This window comes from Oncorhynchus masou, chromosome 12 (genome assembly GCF_036934945.1).
Source record: "Oncorhynchus masou masou isolate Uvic2021 chromosome 12, UVic_Omas_1.1, whole genome shotgun sequence".
Lineage (NCBI taxonomy): Eukaryota > Metazoa > Chordata > Actinopteri > Salmoniformes > Salmonidae > Oncorhynchus > Oncorhynchus masou.
This window is the reverse complement of record NC_088223.1, coordinates 42,533,699-42,547,409: the sequence shown is the minus strand read 5'-3', so window position 1 is coordinate 42,547,409 and position 13,711 is coordinate 42,533,699. Positions and strand designations below refer to the sequence as shown.

General features: G+C 45.9%; 16 non-coding genes across 16 annotated transcripts; all 16 read left to right on the top strand.

The window, feature by feature from the left end:
* The first annotated feature begins 33 nt into the window (after positions 1-33).
* LOC135551125 (5S ribosomal RNA) lies at positions 34-152 on the top strand. Its single transcript, XR_010457196.1, has one exon. It is a non-coding gene; the product is annotated as a 5S ribosomal RNA (ribosomal RNA).
* Positions 153-927: 775 nt separating this feature from the next.
* LOC135551124 (5S ribosomal RNA) lies at positions 928-1,046 on the top strand. Its single transcript, XR_010457195.1, has one exon. It is a non-coding gene; the product is annotated as a 5S ribosomal RNA (ribosomal RNA).
* Positions 1,047-1,791: 745 nt separating this feature from the next.
* LOC135551122 (5S ribosomal RNA) lies at positions 1,792-1,910 on the top strand. The gene has a single exon (XR_010457194.1). It is a non-coding gene; the product is annotated as a 5S ribosomal RNA (ribosomal RNA).
* A 778-nt stretch (positions 1,911-2,688) lies between these two features.
* Positions 2,689-2,807, top strand: LOC135551121 (5S ribosomal RNA). The gene has a single exon (XR_010457193.1). It is a non-coding gene; the product is annotated as a 5S ribosomal RNA (ribosomal RNA).
* Positions 2,808-3,556: 749 nt separating this feature from the next.
* On the top strand, positions 3,557-3,675 carry LOC135551119 (5S ribosomal RNA). The gene has a single exon (XR_010457191.1). It is a non-coding gene; the product is annotated as a 5S ribosomal RNA (ribosomal RNA).
* Positions 3,676-4,422: 747 nt separating this feature from the next.
* On the top strand, positions 4,423-4,541 carry LOC135551118 (5S ribosomal RNA). Its single transcript, XR_010457190.1, has one exon. It is a non-coding gene; the product is annotated as a 5S ribosomal RNA (ribosomal RNA).
* A 762-nt stretch (positions 4,542-5,303) lies between these two features.
* Positions 5,304-5,422, top strand: LOC135551116 (5S ribosomal RNA). The gene has a single exon (XR_010457189.1). It is a non-coding gene; the product is annotated as a 5S ribosomal RNA (ribosomal RNA).
* Positions 5,423-6,171: 749 nt separating this feature from the next.
* Positions 6,172-6,290, top strand: LOC135551115 (5S ribosomal RNA). Its single transcript, XR_010457188.1, has one exon. It is a non-coding gene; the product is annotated as a 5S ribosomal RNA (ribosomal RNA).
* Positions 6,291-7,045: 755 nt separating this feature from the next.
* Positions 7,046-7,164, top strand: LOC135551114 (5S ribosomal RNA). Its single transcript, XR_010457187.1, has one exon. It is a non-coding gene; the product is annotated as a 5S ribosomal RNA (ribosomal RNA).
* Positions 7,165-7,907: 743 nt separating this feature from the next.
* On the top strand, positions 7,908-8,026 carry LOC135551241 (5S ribosomal RNA). Its single transcript, XR_010457283.1, has one exon. It is a non-coding gene; the product is annotated as a 5S ribosomal RNA (ribosomal RNA).
* Positions 8,027-8,783: 757 nt separating this feature from the next.
* On the top strand, positions 8,784-8,902 carry LOC135551240 (5S ribosomal RNA). Its single transcript, XR_010457282.1, has one exon. It is a non-coding gene; the product is annotated as a 5S ribosomal RNA (ribosomal RNA).
* Positions 8,903-9,659: 757 nt separating this feature from the next.
* LOC135551239 (5S ribosomal RNA) lies at positions 9,660-9,778 on the top strand. The gene has a single exon (XR_010457281.1). It is a non-coding gene; the product is annotated as a 5S ribosomal RNA (ribosomal RNA).
* A 746-nt stretch (positions 9,779-10,524) lies between these two features.
* On the top strand, positions 10,525-10,643 carry LOC135551238 (5S ribosomal RNA). Its single transcript, XR_010457280.1, has one exon. It is a non-coding gene; the product is annotated as a 5S ribosomal RNA (ribosomal RNA).
* A 787-nt stretch (positions 10,644-11,430) lies between these two features.
* Positions 11,431-11,549, top strand: LOC135551237 (5S ribosomal RNA). The gene has a single exon (XR_010457279.1). It is a non-coding gene; the product is annotated as a 5S ribosomal RNA (ribosomal RNA).
* Positions 11,550-12,366: 817 nt separating this feature from the next.
* LOC135551235 (5S ribosomal RNA) lies at positions 12,367-12,485 on the top strand. Its single transcript, XR_010457277.1, has one exon. It is a non-coding gene; the product is annotated as a 5S ribosomal RNA (ribosomal RNA).
* Positions 12,486-13,233: 748 nt separating this feature from the next.
* LOC135551234 (5S ribosomal RNA) lies at positions 13,234-13,352 on the top strand. Its single transcript, XR_010457276.1, has one exon. It is a non-coding gene; the product is annotated as a 5S ribosomal RNA (ribosomal RNA).
* The last annotated feature ends 359 nt before the right edge of the window (positions 13,353-13,711 follow it).

The window sequence follows — 13,711 nt, the reverse complement described above, 5'->3', positions numbered from 1 at the left end:
GACTTTATATAGTGTACCAAGACAGCACCTTTCGCTTACGGCCATACCAGCCTGAATACGCCCGATCTCGTCCGATCTCGGAAGCTAAGCAGGGTCGGGCCTGGTTAGTACTTGGATGGGAGACCGCCTGGGAATACCAGGTGCTGTAAGCGTTTTGCTCCAGCAGAGGGTTCTCTTGTGTCATGCGTGGAGCAACTCCCTTTTATTTATCACCCAAATAATGTTGTGTCTTTTTATTGGACGAAATGCAGTTTGTTAGTGCTCCCCTGCCCTGCCCTGATCAAATCAAATAATGGACAATGCGTTTACCTCAAAATCTAGGCAGTGCATTCAGCATTTGTTTTTAGGCTCGGAGACTGTCAATGTCTGTAGTCCATTAGGGCCCTGTAAATCACCTTCAATGTTTTGACTGATTGCCCCCCCCCCCCAAAAAAAAAGCCTTTCCTTCTCTACCAGAAGAAGGTAATCCCCCTGAGCCGACCGTTTGTGTCCCTGCTTCTGCAGGAAACTGGGCAGTCCTGTGCAGTTTCGGAAAGTTGCGTGGAAATACGAATCACTGATGCATTTTGTTCATGTCTTATGATTCACTTGGGCAAATGAATGGATTTTCTAACAAGTTGAAGGGATGGAGTTGATTTCCTCCTTAGTTCAAAGCATTTTTGAATATTGTTGAATTTCGGTTTAATGTCTGTATTTCGTGATTCCGTGTGGGCGCGCTGTATTTTATAGGGCCTTAGTCCATGAAGTTGTCATAAGTATGAACCTAGGATATGCCCTCATCCCCCCCCCACAAGAGTGAAATATATGGTCTGGAAATGCAAGCAAGGTTTGAGCTTTTCAGTGTGTGTCAGAAGGTGAACATTTCTCTGTCCCCGTTCGAGTAAGCGACACGTTGACTTTATATAGTGTACCAAGACAGCACCTTTCGCTTACGGCCATACCAGCCTGAATACGCCCGATCTCGTCCGATCTCGGAAGCTAAGCAGGGTCGGGCCTGGTTAGTACTTGGATGGGAGACCGCCTGGGAATACCAGGTGCTGTAAGCGTTTTGCTCCAGCAGAGGGTTCTCTTGTGTCATGCGTGGAGCAACTCCCTTTTATTTATCACCCAAATAATGTTGTGTCTTTTTATTGGACGAAATGCAGTTTGTTAGTGCTCCCCTGCCCTGCCCTGATCAAATCAAATAATGGACAATGCGTTTACCTCAAAATCTAGGCAGTGCATTCAGCATTTGTTTTTAGGCTCGGAGACAGTCAATATCTGTAGTCCATTAGGGCCCTGTAAATCACCTTCAATGTTTTGACTGATTGCCCCCCCCCCAAAAAAAAAAATCCCCCTGAGCCGACCGTTTGTGTCCCTGCTTCTGCAGGACACTGGGCAGTCCTGTGCAGTTTCGGAAAGTTGCGTGGAAATACGAATCACTGATGCATTTTGTTCATGTCTTATGATTCACTTGGGCAAATGAATGGATTTTCTAACAAGTTGAAGGGATGGAGTTGATTTCCTCCTTAGTTCAAAGCATTTTTGAATATTGTTGAATTTCGGTTTAATGTCTGTATTTCGTGATTCCGTGTGGGCGCGCTGTATTTTATAGGGCCTTAGTCCATGAAGTTGTCATAAGTATGAACCTAGGATATGCCCTCATCCCCCCCCCAAAGAGTGAAATATATGGTCTGGAAATGCAAGCAAGGTTTGAGCTTTTCAGTGTGTGTCAGAAGGTGAACATTTCTCTGTCCCCGTTCGAGTAAGCGACACGTTGACTTTATATAGTGTACCAAGACAGCACCTTTCGCTTACGGCCATACCAGCCTGAATACGCCCGATCTCGTCCGATCTCGGAAGCTAAGCAGGGTCGGGCCTGGTTAGTACTTGGATGGGAGACCGCCTGGGAATACCAGGTGCTGTAAGCGTTTTGCTCCAGCAGAGGGTTCTCTTGTGTCATGCGTGGAGCAACTCCCTTTTATTTATCACCCAAATAATGTTGTGTCTTTTTATTGGACGAAATGCAGTTTGTTAGTGCTCCCCTGCCCTGATCAAATTCATGGACCCTGCCCTGATCAAATCAAATAATGGACAATGCGTTTACCTCAAAATCTAGGCAGTGCATTCAGCATTTGTTTTTAGGCTCGGAGACTGTCAATGTCTGTAGTCCATTAGGGCCCTGTAAATCACCTTCAATGTTTTGACTGATTGCCCCCCCCCCCCCCAAAAAAAAAAAAAAAAATCCCCCTGAGCCGACCGTTTGTGTCCCTGCTTCTGCAGGAAACTGGGCAGTCCTGTGCAGTTTCGGAAAGTTGCGTGGAAATACGAATCACTGATGCATTTTGTTCATGTCTTATGATTCACTTGGGCAAATGAATGGATTTTCTAACAAGTTGAAGGGATGGAGTTGATTTCCTCCTTAGTTCAAAGCATTTTTGAATATTGTTGAATTTCGGTTTAATGTCTGTATTTCGTGATTCCGTGTGGGCGCGCTGTATTTTATAGGGCCTTAGTCCATGAAGTTGTCATAAGTATGAACCTAGGATATGCCCTCATCCCCCCCCCCCCACAAGAGTGAAATATATGGTCTGGAAATGCAAGCAAGGTTTGAGCTTTTCAGTGTGTGTCAGAAGGTGAACATTTCTCTGTCCCCGTTCGAGTAAGCGACACGTTGACTTTATATAGTGTACCAAGACAGCACCTTTCGCTTACGGCCATACCAGCCTGAATACGCCCGATCTCGTCCGATCTCGGAAGCTAAGCAGGGTCGGGCCTGGTTAGTACTTGGATGGGAGACCGCCTGGGAATACCAGGTGCTGTAAGCGTTTTGCTCCAGCAGAGGGTTCTCTTGTGTCATGCGTGGAGCAACTCCCTTTTATTTATCACCCAAATAATGTTGTGTCTTTTTATTGGACGAAATGCAGTTTGTTAGTGCTCCCCTGCCCTGCCCTGATCAAATCAAATAATGGACAATGCGTTTACCTCAAAATCTAGGCAGTGCATTCAGCATTTGTTTTTAGGCTCGGAGACAGTCAATATCTGTAGTCCATTAGGGCCCTGTAAATCACCTTCAATGTTTGACTGATTGCCCCCCCCCCCCCCCCCAAAAAAAATCCCCCTGAGCCGACCGTTTGTGTCCCTGCTTCTGCAGGACACTGGGCAGTCCTGTGCAGTTTCGGAAAGTTGCGTGGAAATACGAATCACTGATGCATTTTGTTCATGTCTTATGATTCACTTGGGCAAATGAATGGATTTTCTAACAAGTTGAAGGGATGGAGTTGATTTCCTCCTTAGTTCAAAGCATTTTTGAATATTGTTGAATTTCGGTTTAATGTCTGTATTTCGTGATTCCGTGTGGGCGCGCTGTATTTTATAGGGCCTTAGTCCATGAAGTTGTCATAAGTATGAACCTAGGATATGCCCTCATCCCCCCCCCACAAGAGTGAAATATATGGTCTGGAAATGCAAGCAAGGTTTGAGCTTTTCAGTGTGTGTCAGAAGGTGAACATTTCTCTGTCCCCGTTCGAGTAAGCGACACGTTGACTTTATATAGTGTACCAAGACAGCACCTTTCGCTTACGGCCATACCAGCCTGAATACGCCCGATCTCGTCCGATCTCGGAAGCTAAGCAGGGTCGGGCCTGGTTAGTACTTGGATGGGAGACCGCCTGGGAATACCAGGTGCTGTAAGCGTTTTGCTCCAGCAGAGGGTTCTCTTGTGTCATGCGTGGAGCAACTCCCTTTTATTTATCACCCAAATAATGTTGTGTCTTTTTATTGGACGAAATGCAGTTTGTTAGTGCTCCCCTGCCCTGCCCTGATCAAATCAAATAATGGACAATGCGTTTACCTCAAAATCTAGGCAGTGCATTCAGCATTTGTTTTTAGGCTCGGAGACTGTCAATGTCTGTAGTCCATTAGGGCCCTGTAAATCACCTTCAATGTTTTGACTGATTGCCCCCCCCCCCAAAAAAAAAAAATCCCCCTGAGCCGACCGTTTGTGTCCCTGCTTCTGCAGGAAACTGGGCAGTCCTGTGCAGTTTCGGAAAGTTGCGTGGAAATACGAATCACTGATGCATTTTGTTCATGTCTTATGATTCACTTGGGCAAATGAATGGATTTTCTAACAAGTTGAAGGGATGGAGTTGATTTCCTCCTTAGTTCAAAGCATTTTTGAATATTGTTGAATTTCGGTTTAATGTCTGTATTTCGTGATTCCGTGTGGGCGCGCTGTATTTTATAGGGCCTTAGTCCATGAAGTTGTCATAAGTATGAACCTAGGATATGCCCTCATCCCCCCCCACAAGAGTGAAATATATGGTCTGGAAATGCAAGCAAGGTTTGAGCTTTTCAGTGTGTGTCAGAAGGTGAACATTTCTCTGTCCCCGTTCGAGTAAGCGACACGTTGACTTTATATAGTGTACCAAGACAGCACCTTTCGCTTACGGCCATACCAGCCTGAATACGCCCGATCTCGTCCGATCTCGGAAGCTAAGCAGGGTCGGGCCTGGTTAGTACTTGGATGGGAGACCGCCTGGGAATACCAGGTGCTGTAAGCGTTTTGCTCCAGCAGAGGGTTCTTGTGTCATGCGTGGAGCAACTCCCTTTTATTTATCACCCAAATAATGTTGTGTCTTTTTATTGGACGAAATGCAGTTTGTTAGTGCTCCCCTGCCCTGCCCTGATCAAATCAAATAATGGACAATGCGTTTACCTCAAAATCTAGGCAGTGCATTCAGCATTTGTTTTTAGGCTCGGAGACTGTCAATGTCTGTAGTCCATTAGGGCCCTGTAAATCACCTTCAATGTTTTGACTGATTGCCCCCCCCCCCCCCCCCCAAAAAAAAAAAAAAAAAAATCCCCCTGAGCCGACCGTTTGTGTCCCTGCTTCTGCAGGAAACTGGGCAGTCCTGTGCAGTTTCGGAAAGTTGCGTGGAAATACGAATCACTGATGCATTTTGTTCATGTCTTATGATTCACTTGGGCAAATGAATGGATTTTCTAACAAGTTGAAGGGATGGAGTTGATTTCCTCCTTAGTTCAAAGCATTTTTGAATATTGTTGAATTTCGGTTTAATGTCTGTATTTCGTGATTCCGTGGGCGCGCTGTATTTTATAGGGCCTTAGTCCATGAAGTTGTCATAAGTATGAACCTAGGATATGCCCTCATCCCCCCCCCCCCCACAAGAGTGAAATATATGGTCTGGAAATGCAAGCAAGGTTTGAGCTTTTCAGTGTGTGTCAGAAGGTGAACATTTCTCTGTCCCCGTTCGAGTAAGCGACACGTTGACTTTATATAGTGTACCAAGACAGCACCTTTCGCTTACGGCCATACCAGCCTGAATACGCCCGATCTCGTCCGATCTCGGAAGCTAAGCAGGGTCGGGCCTGGTTAGTACTTGGATGGGAGACCGCCTGGGAATACCAGGTGCTGTAAGCGTTTTGCTCCAGCAGAGGGTTCTCTTGTGTCATGCGTGGAGCAACTCCCTTTTATTTATCACCCAAATAATGTTGTGTCTTTTTATTGGACGAAATGCAGTTTGTTAGTGCTCCCCTGCCCTGCCCTGATCAAATCAAATAATGGACAATGCGTTTACCTCAAAATCTAGGCAGTGCATTCAGCATTTGTTTTTAGGCTCGGAGACAGTCAATATCTGTAGTCCATTAGGGCCCTGTAAATCACCTTCAATGTTTTGACTGATTGCCCCCCCCCCCCAAAAAAAAATCCCCCTGAGCCGACCGTTTGTGTCCCTGCTTCTGCAGGACACTGGGCAGTCCTGTGCAGTTTCGGAAAGTTGCGTGTAAATACGAATCACTGATGCATTTTGTTCATGTCTTATGATTCACTTGGGCAAATGAATGGATTTTCTAACAAGTTGAAGGGATGGAGTTGATTTCCTCCTTAGTTCAAAGCATTTTTGAATATTGTTGAATTTCGGTTTAATGTCTGTATTTCGTGATTCCGTGTGGGCGCGCTGTATTTTATAGGGCCTTAGTCCATGAAGTTGTCATAAGTATGAACCTAGGATATGCCCTCATCCCCCCCCCCCCACAAGAGTGAAATATATGGTCTGGAAATGCAAGCAAGGTTTGAGCTTTTCAGTGTGTGTCAGAAGGTGAACATTTCTCTGTCCCCGTTCGAGTAAGCGACACGTTGACTTTATATAGTGTACCAAGACAGCACCTTTCGCTTACGGCCATACCAGCCTGAATACGCCCGATCTCGTCCGATCTCGGAAGCTAAGCAGGGTCGGGCCTGGTTAGTACTTGGATGGGAGACCGCCTGGGAATACCAGGTGCTGTAAGCGTTTTGCTCCAGCAGAGGGTTCTCTTGTGTCATGCGTGGAGCAACTCCCTTTTATTTATCACCCAAATAATGTTGTGTCTTTTTATTGGACGAAATGCAGTTTGTTAGTGCTCCCCTGCCCTGCCCTGATCAAATCAAATAATGGACAATGCGTTTACCTCAAAATCTAGGCAGTGCATTCAGCATTTGTTTTTAGGCTCGGAGACTGTCAATGTCTGTAGTCCATTAGGGCCCTGTAAATCACCTTCAATGTTTTGACTGATTGCCCCCCCCCCCCCCCCCCAAAAAAAAAAAATCCCCCTGAGCCGACCGTTTGTGTCCCTGCTTCTGCAGGACACTGGGCAGTCCTGTGCAGTTTCGGAAAGTTGCGTGGAAATACGAATCACTGATGCATTTTGTTCATGTCTTATGATTCACTTGGGCAAATGAATGGATTTTCTAACAAGTTGAAGGGATGGAGTTGATTTCCTCCTTAGTTCAAAGCATTTTTGAATATTGTTGAATTTCGGTTTAATGTCTGTATTTCGTGATTCCGTGTGGGCGCGCTGTATTTTATAGGGCCTTAGTCCATGAAGTTGTCATAAGTATGAACCTAGGATATGCCCTCATCCCCCCCCCACAAGAGTGAAATATATGGTCTGGAAATGCAAGCAAGGTTTGAGCTTTTCAGTGTGTGTCAGAAGGTGAACATTTCTCTGTCCCCGTTCGAGTAAGCGACACGTTGACTTTATATAGTGTACCAAGACAGCACCTTTCGCTTACGGCCATACCAGCCTGAATACGCCCGATCTCGTCCGATCTCGGAAGCTAAGCAGGGTCGGGCCTGGTTAGTACTTGGATGGGAGACCGCCTGGGAATACCAGGTGCTGTAAGCGTTTTGCTCCAGCAGAGGGTTCTCTTGTGTCATGCGTGGAGCAACTCCCTTTTATTTATCACCCAAATAATGTTGTGTCTTTTTATTGGACGAAATGCAGTTTGTTAGTGCTCCCCTGCCCTGCCCTGATCAAATCAAATAATGGACAATGCGTTTACCTCAAAATCTAGGCAGTGCATTCAGCATTTGTTTTTAGGCTCGGAGACTGTCAATGTCTGTAGTCCATTAGGGCCCTGTAAATCACCTTCAATGTTTTGACTGATTGCCCCCAAAAAAATCCCCCTGAGCCGACCGTTTGTGTCCCTGCTTCTGCAGGAAACTGGGCAGTCCTGTGCAGTTTCGTAAAGTTGCGTGGAAATACGAATCACTGATGCATTTTGTTCATGTCTTATGATTCACTTGGGCAAATGAATGGATTTTCTAACAAGTTGAAGGGATGGAGTTGATTTCCTCCTTAGTTCAAAGCATTTTTGAATATTGTTGAATTTCGGTTTAATGTCTGTATTTCGTGATTCCGTGTGGGCGCGCTGTATTTTATAGGGCCTTAGTCCATGAAGTTGTCATAAGTATGAACCTAGGATATGCCCTCATCCCCCCCCCCCCCCCACAAGAGTGAAATATATGGTCTGGAAATGCAAGCAAGGTTTGAGCTTTTCAGTGTGTGTCAGAAGGTGAACATTTCTCTGTCCCCGTTCGAGTAAGCGACACGTTGACTTTATATAGTGTACCAAGACAGCACCTTTCGCTTACGGCCATACCAGCCTGAATACGCCCGATCTCGTCCGATCTCGGAAGCTAAGCAGGGTCGGGCCTGGTTAGTACTTGGATGGGAGACCGCCTGGGAATACCAGGTGCTGTAAGCGTTTTGCTCCAGCAGAGGGTTCTCTTGTGTCATGCGTGGAGCAACTCCCTTTTATTTATCACCCAAATAATGTTGTGTCTTTTTATTGGACGAAATGCAGTTTGTTAGTGCTCCCCTGCCCTGCCCTGATCAAATCAAATAATGGACAATGCGTTTACCTCAAAATCTAGGCAGTGCATTCAGCATTTGTTTTTAGGCTCGGAGACTGTCAATGTCTGTAGTCCATTAGGGCCCTGTAAATCACCTTCAATGTTTTGACTGATTGCCCCCCCCCCCCCCCCCCCCCAAAAAAAAATCCCCCTGAGCCGACCGTTTGTGTCCCTGCTTCTGCAGGAAACTGGGCAGTCCTGTGCAGTTTCGGAAAGTTGCGTGGAAATACGAATCACTGATGCATTTTGTTCATGTCTTATGATTCACTTGGGCAAATGAATGGATTTTCTAACAAGTTGAAGGGATGGAGTTGATTTCCTCCTTAGTTCAAAGCATTTTTGAATATTGTTGAATTTCGGTTTAATGTCTGTATTTCGTGATTCCGTGTGGGCGCGCTGTATTTTATAGGGCCTTAGTCCATGAAGTTGTCATAAGTATGAACCTAGGATATGCCCTCATCCCCCCCCCCCACAAGAGTGAAATATATGGTCTGGAAATGCAAGCAAGGTTTGAGCTTTTCAGTGTGTGTCAGAAGGTGAACATTTCTCTGTCCCCGTTCGAGTAAGCGACACGTTGACTTTATATAGTGTACCAAGACAGCACCTTTCGCTTACGGCCATACCAGCCTGAATACGCCCGATCTCGTCCGATCTCGGAAGCTAAGCAGGGTCGGGCCTGGTTAGTACTTGGATGGGAGACCGCCTGGGAATACCAGGTGCTGTAAGCGTTTTGCTCCAGCAGAGGGTTCTCTTGTGTCATGCGTGGAGCAACTCCCTTTTATTTATCACCCAAATAATGTTGTGTCTTTTTATTGGACGAAATGCAGTTTGTTAGTGCTCCCCTGCCCTGCCCTGATCAAATCAAATAATGGACAATGCGTTTACCTCAAAATCTAGGCAGTGCATTCAGCATTTGTTTTTAGGCTCGGAGACTGTCAATGTCTGTAGTCCATTAGGGCCCTGTAAATCACCTTCAATGTTTTGACTGATTGCCCCCCCCCCCCCCCCCCCCCCCAAAAAAAAATCCCCCTGAGCCGACCGTTTGTGTCCCTGCTTCTGCAGGAAACTGGGCAGTCCTGTGCAGTTTCGGAAAGTTGCGTGGAAATACGAATCACTGATGCATTTTGTTCATGTCTTATGATTCACTTGGGCAAATGAATGGATTTTCTAACAAGTTGAAGGGATGGAGTTGATTTCCTCCTTAGTTCAAAGCATTTTTGAATATTGTTGAATTTCGGTTTAATGTCTGTATTTCGTGATTCCGTGTGGGCGCGCTGTATTTTATAGGGCCTTAGTCCATGAAGTTGTCATAAGTATGAACCTAGGATATGCCCTCATCCCCCCCCCCCAAGAGTGAAATATATGGTCTGGAAATGCAAGCAAGGTTTGAGCTTTTCAGTGTGTGTCAGAAGGTGAACATTTCTCTGTCCCCGTTCGAGTAAGCGACACGTTGACTTTATATAGTGTACCAAGACAGCACCTTTCGCTTACGGCCATACCAGCCTGAATACGCCCGATCTCGTCCGATCTCGGAAGCTAAGCAGGGTCGGGCCTGGTTAGTACTTGGATGGGAGACCGCCTGGGAATACCAGGTGCTGTAAGCGTTTTGCTCCAGCAGAGGGTTCTCTTGTGTCATGCGTGGAGCAACTCCCTTTTATTTATCACCCAAATAATGTTGTGTCTTTTTATTGGACGAAATGCAGTTTGTTAGTGCTCCCCTGCCCTGCCCTGATCAAATCAAATAATGGACAATGCGTTTACCTCAAAATCTAGGCAGTGCATTCAGCATTTGTTTTTAGGCTCGGAGACAGTCAATGTCTGTAGTCCATTAGGGCCCTGTAAATCACCTTCAATGTTTTGACTGATTGCCCCCCCCCAAAAAAAAAAAAAAATCCCTGAGCCGACCGTTTGTGTCCCTGCTTCTGCAGGAAACTGGGCAGTCCTGTGCAGTTTCGGAAAGTTGCGTGGAAATACGAATCACTGATGCATTTTGTTCATGTCTTATGATTCACTTGGGCAAATGAATGGATTTTCTAACAAGTTGAAGGGATGGAGTTGATTTCCTCCTTAGTTCAAAGCATTTTTGAATATTGTTGAATTTCGGTTTAATGTCTGTATTTCGTGATTCCGTGTGGGCGCGCTGTATTTTATAGGGCCTTAGTCCATGAAGTTGTCATAAGTATGAACCTAGGATATGCCCTCATCCCCCCCCACAAGAGTGAAATATATGGTCTGGAAATGCAAGCAAGGTTTGAGCTTTTCAGTGTGTGTCAGAAGGTGAACATTTCTCTGTCCCCGTTCGAGTAAGCGACACGTTGACTTTATATAGTGTACCAAGACAGCACCTTTCGCTTACGGCCATACCAGCCTGAATACGCCCGATCTCGTCCGATCTCGGAAGCTAAGCAGGGTCGGGCCTGGTTAGTACTTGGATGGGAGACCGCCTGGGAATACCAGGTGCTGTAAGCGTTTTGCTCCAGCAGAGGGTTCTCTTGTGTCATGCGTGGAGCAACTCCCTTTTATTTATCACCCAAATAATGTTGTGTCTTTTTATTGGACGAAATGCAGTTTGTTAGTGCTCCCCTGCCCTGCCCTGATCAAATCAAATAATGGACAATGCGTTTACCTCAAAATCTAGGCAGTGCATTCAGCATTTGTTTTTAGGCTCGGAGACTGTCAATGTCTGTAGTCCATTAGGGCCCTGTAAATCACCTTCAATGTTTTGACTGATTGCCCCCCCCCCCCATTGAGAAGGTTTTTGTGGGAAGCCTTTCCTTCTCTACCAAAAAAAATCCCCCTGAGCCGACCGTTTGTGTCCCTGCTTCTGCAGGAAACTGGGCAGTCCTGTGCAGTTTCGGAAAGTTGCGTGGAAATACGAATCACTGATGCATTTTGTTCATGTCTTATGATTCACTTGGGCAAATGAATGGATTTTCTAACAAGTTGAAGGGATGGAGTTGATTTCCTCCTTAGTTCAAAGCATTTTTGAATATTGTTGAATTTCGGTTTAATGTCTGTATTTCGTGATTCCGTGTGGGCGCGCTGTATTTTATAGGGCCTTAGTCCATGAAGTTGTCATAAGTATGAACCTAGGATATGCCCTCATCCCCCCCCCCCCACAAGAGTGAAATATATGGTCTGGAAATGCAAGCAAGGTTTGAGCTTTTCAGTGTGTGTCAGAAGGTGAACATTTCTCTGTCCCCGTTCGAGTAAGCGACACGTTGACTTTATATAGTGTACCAAGACAGCACCTTTCGCTTACGGCCATACCAGCCTGAATACGCCCGATCTCGTCCGATCTCGGAAGCTAAGCAGGGTCGGGCCTGGTTAGTACTTGGATGGGAGACCGCCTGGGAATACCAGGTGCTGTAAGCGTTTTGCTCCAGCAGAGGGTTCTCTTGTGTCATGCGTGGAGCAACTCCCTTTTATTTATCACCCAAATAATGTTGTGTCTTTTTATTGGACGAAATGCAGTTTGTTAGTGCTCCCCTGCCCTGCCCTGATCAAATCAAATAATGGACAATGCGTTTACCTCAAAATCTAGGCAGTGCATTCAGCATTTGTTTTTAGGCTCGGAGACTGTCAATGTCTGTAGTCCATTAGGGCCCTGTAAATCACCTTCAATGTTTTGACTGATTGCTGGGAATGGGGATATAATTCTAAGCTGGCATAGGCTACTTTGTGTTAACATTTCATTGAGAAGGTGCCCCCCCCCCCCCCCCCAAAAAAAAATCCCCCTGAGCCGACCGTTTGTGTCCCTGCTTCTGCAGGAAACTGGGCAGTCCTGTGCAGTTTCGGAAAGTTGCGTGGAAATACGAATCACTGATGCATTTTGTTCATGTCTTATGATTCACTTGGGCAAATGAATGGATTTTCTAACAAGTTGAAGGGATGGAGTTGATTTCCTCCTTAGTTCAAAGCATTTTTGAATATTGTTGAATTTCGGTTTAATGTCTGTATTTCGTGATTCCGTGTGGGCGCGCTGTATTTTATAGGGCCTTAGTCCATGAAGTTGTCATAAGTATGAACCTAGGATATGCCCTCATCCCCCCCCACAAGAGTGAAATATATGGTCTGGAAATGCAAGCAAGGTTTGAGCTTTTCAGTGTGTGTCAGAAGGTGAACATTTCTCTGTCCCCGTTCGAGTAAGCGACACGTTGACTTTATATAGTGTACCAAGACAGCACCTTTCGCTTACGGCCATACCAGCCTGAATACGCCCGATCTCGTCCGATCTCGGAAGCTAAGCAGGGTCGGGCCTGGTTAGTACTTGGATGGGAGACCGCCTGGGAATACCAGGTGCTGTAAGCGTTTTGCTCCAGCAGAGGGTTCTCTTGTGTCATGCGTGGAGCAACTCCCTTTTATTTATCACCCAAATAATGTTGTGTCTTTTTATTGGACGAAATGCAGTTTGTTAGTGCTCCCCTGCCCTGCCCTGATCAAATCAAATAATGGACAATGCGTTTACCTCAAAATCTAGGCAGTGCATTCAGCATTTGTTTTTAGGCTCGGAGACTGTCAATGTCTGTAGTCCATTAGGGCCCTGTAAATCACCTTCAATGTTTTGACTGATTGCCCCCCCCCCCCCCAAAAAAATCCCCTGAGCCGACCGTTTGTGTCCCTGCTTCTGCAGGAAACTGGGCAGTCCTGTGCAGTTTCGGAAAGTTGCGTGGAAATACGAATCACTGATGCATTTTGTTCATGTCTTATGATTCACTTGGGCAAATGAATGGATTTTCTAACAAGTTGAAGGGATGGAGTTGATTTCCTCCTTAGTTCAAAGCATTTTTGAATATTGTTGAATTTCGGTTTAATGTCTGTATTTCGTGATTCCGTGTGGGCGCGCTGTATTTTATAGGGCCTTAGTCCATGAAGTTGTCATAAGTATGAACCTAGGATATGCCCTCATCCCCCCCCCCCCACAAGAGTGAAATATATGGTCTGGAAATGCAAGCAAGGTTTGAGCTTTTCAGTGTGTGTCAGAAGGTGAACATTTCTCTGTCCCCGTTCGAGTAAGCGACACGTTGACTTTATATAGTGTACCAAGACAGCACCTTTCGCTTACGGCCATACCAGCCTGAATACGCCCGATCTCGTCCGATCTCGGAAGCTAAGCAGGGTCGGGCCTGGTTAGTACTTGGATGGGAGACCGCCTGGGAATACCAGGTGCTGTAAGCGTTTTGCTCCAGCAGAGGGTTCTCTTGTGTCATGCGTGGAGCAACTCCCTTTTATTTATCACCCAAATAATGTTGTGTCTTTTTATTGGACGAAATGCAGTTTGTTAGTGCTCCCCTGCCCTGCCCTGATCAAATCAAATAATGGACAATGCGTTTACCTCAAAATCTAGGCAGTGCATTCAGCATTTGTTTTTAGGCTCGGAGACTGTCAATGTCTGTAGTCCATTAGGGCCCTGTAAATCACCTTCAATGTTTTGACTGATTGCCCCCAAAAAAATCCCCCTGAGCCGACCGTTTGTGTCCCTGCTTCTGCAGGAAACTGGGCAGTCCTGTGCAGTTTCGGAAAGTTGCGTGGAAATA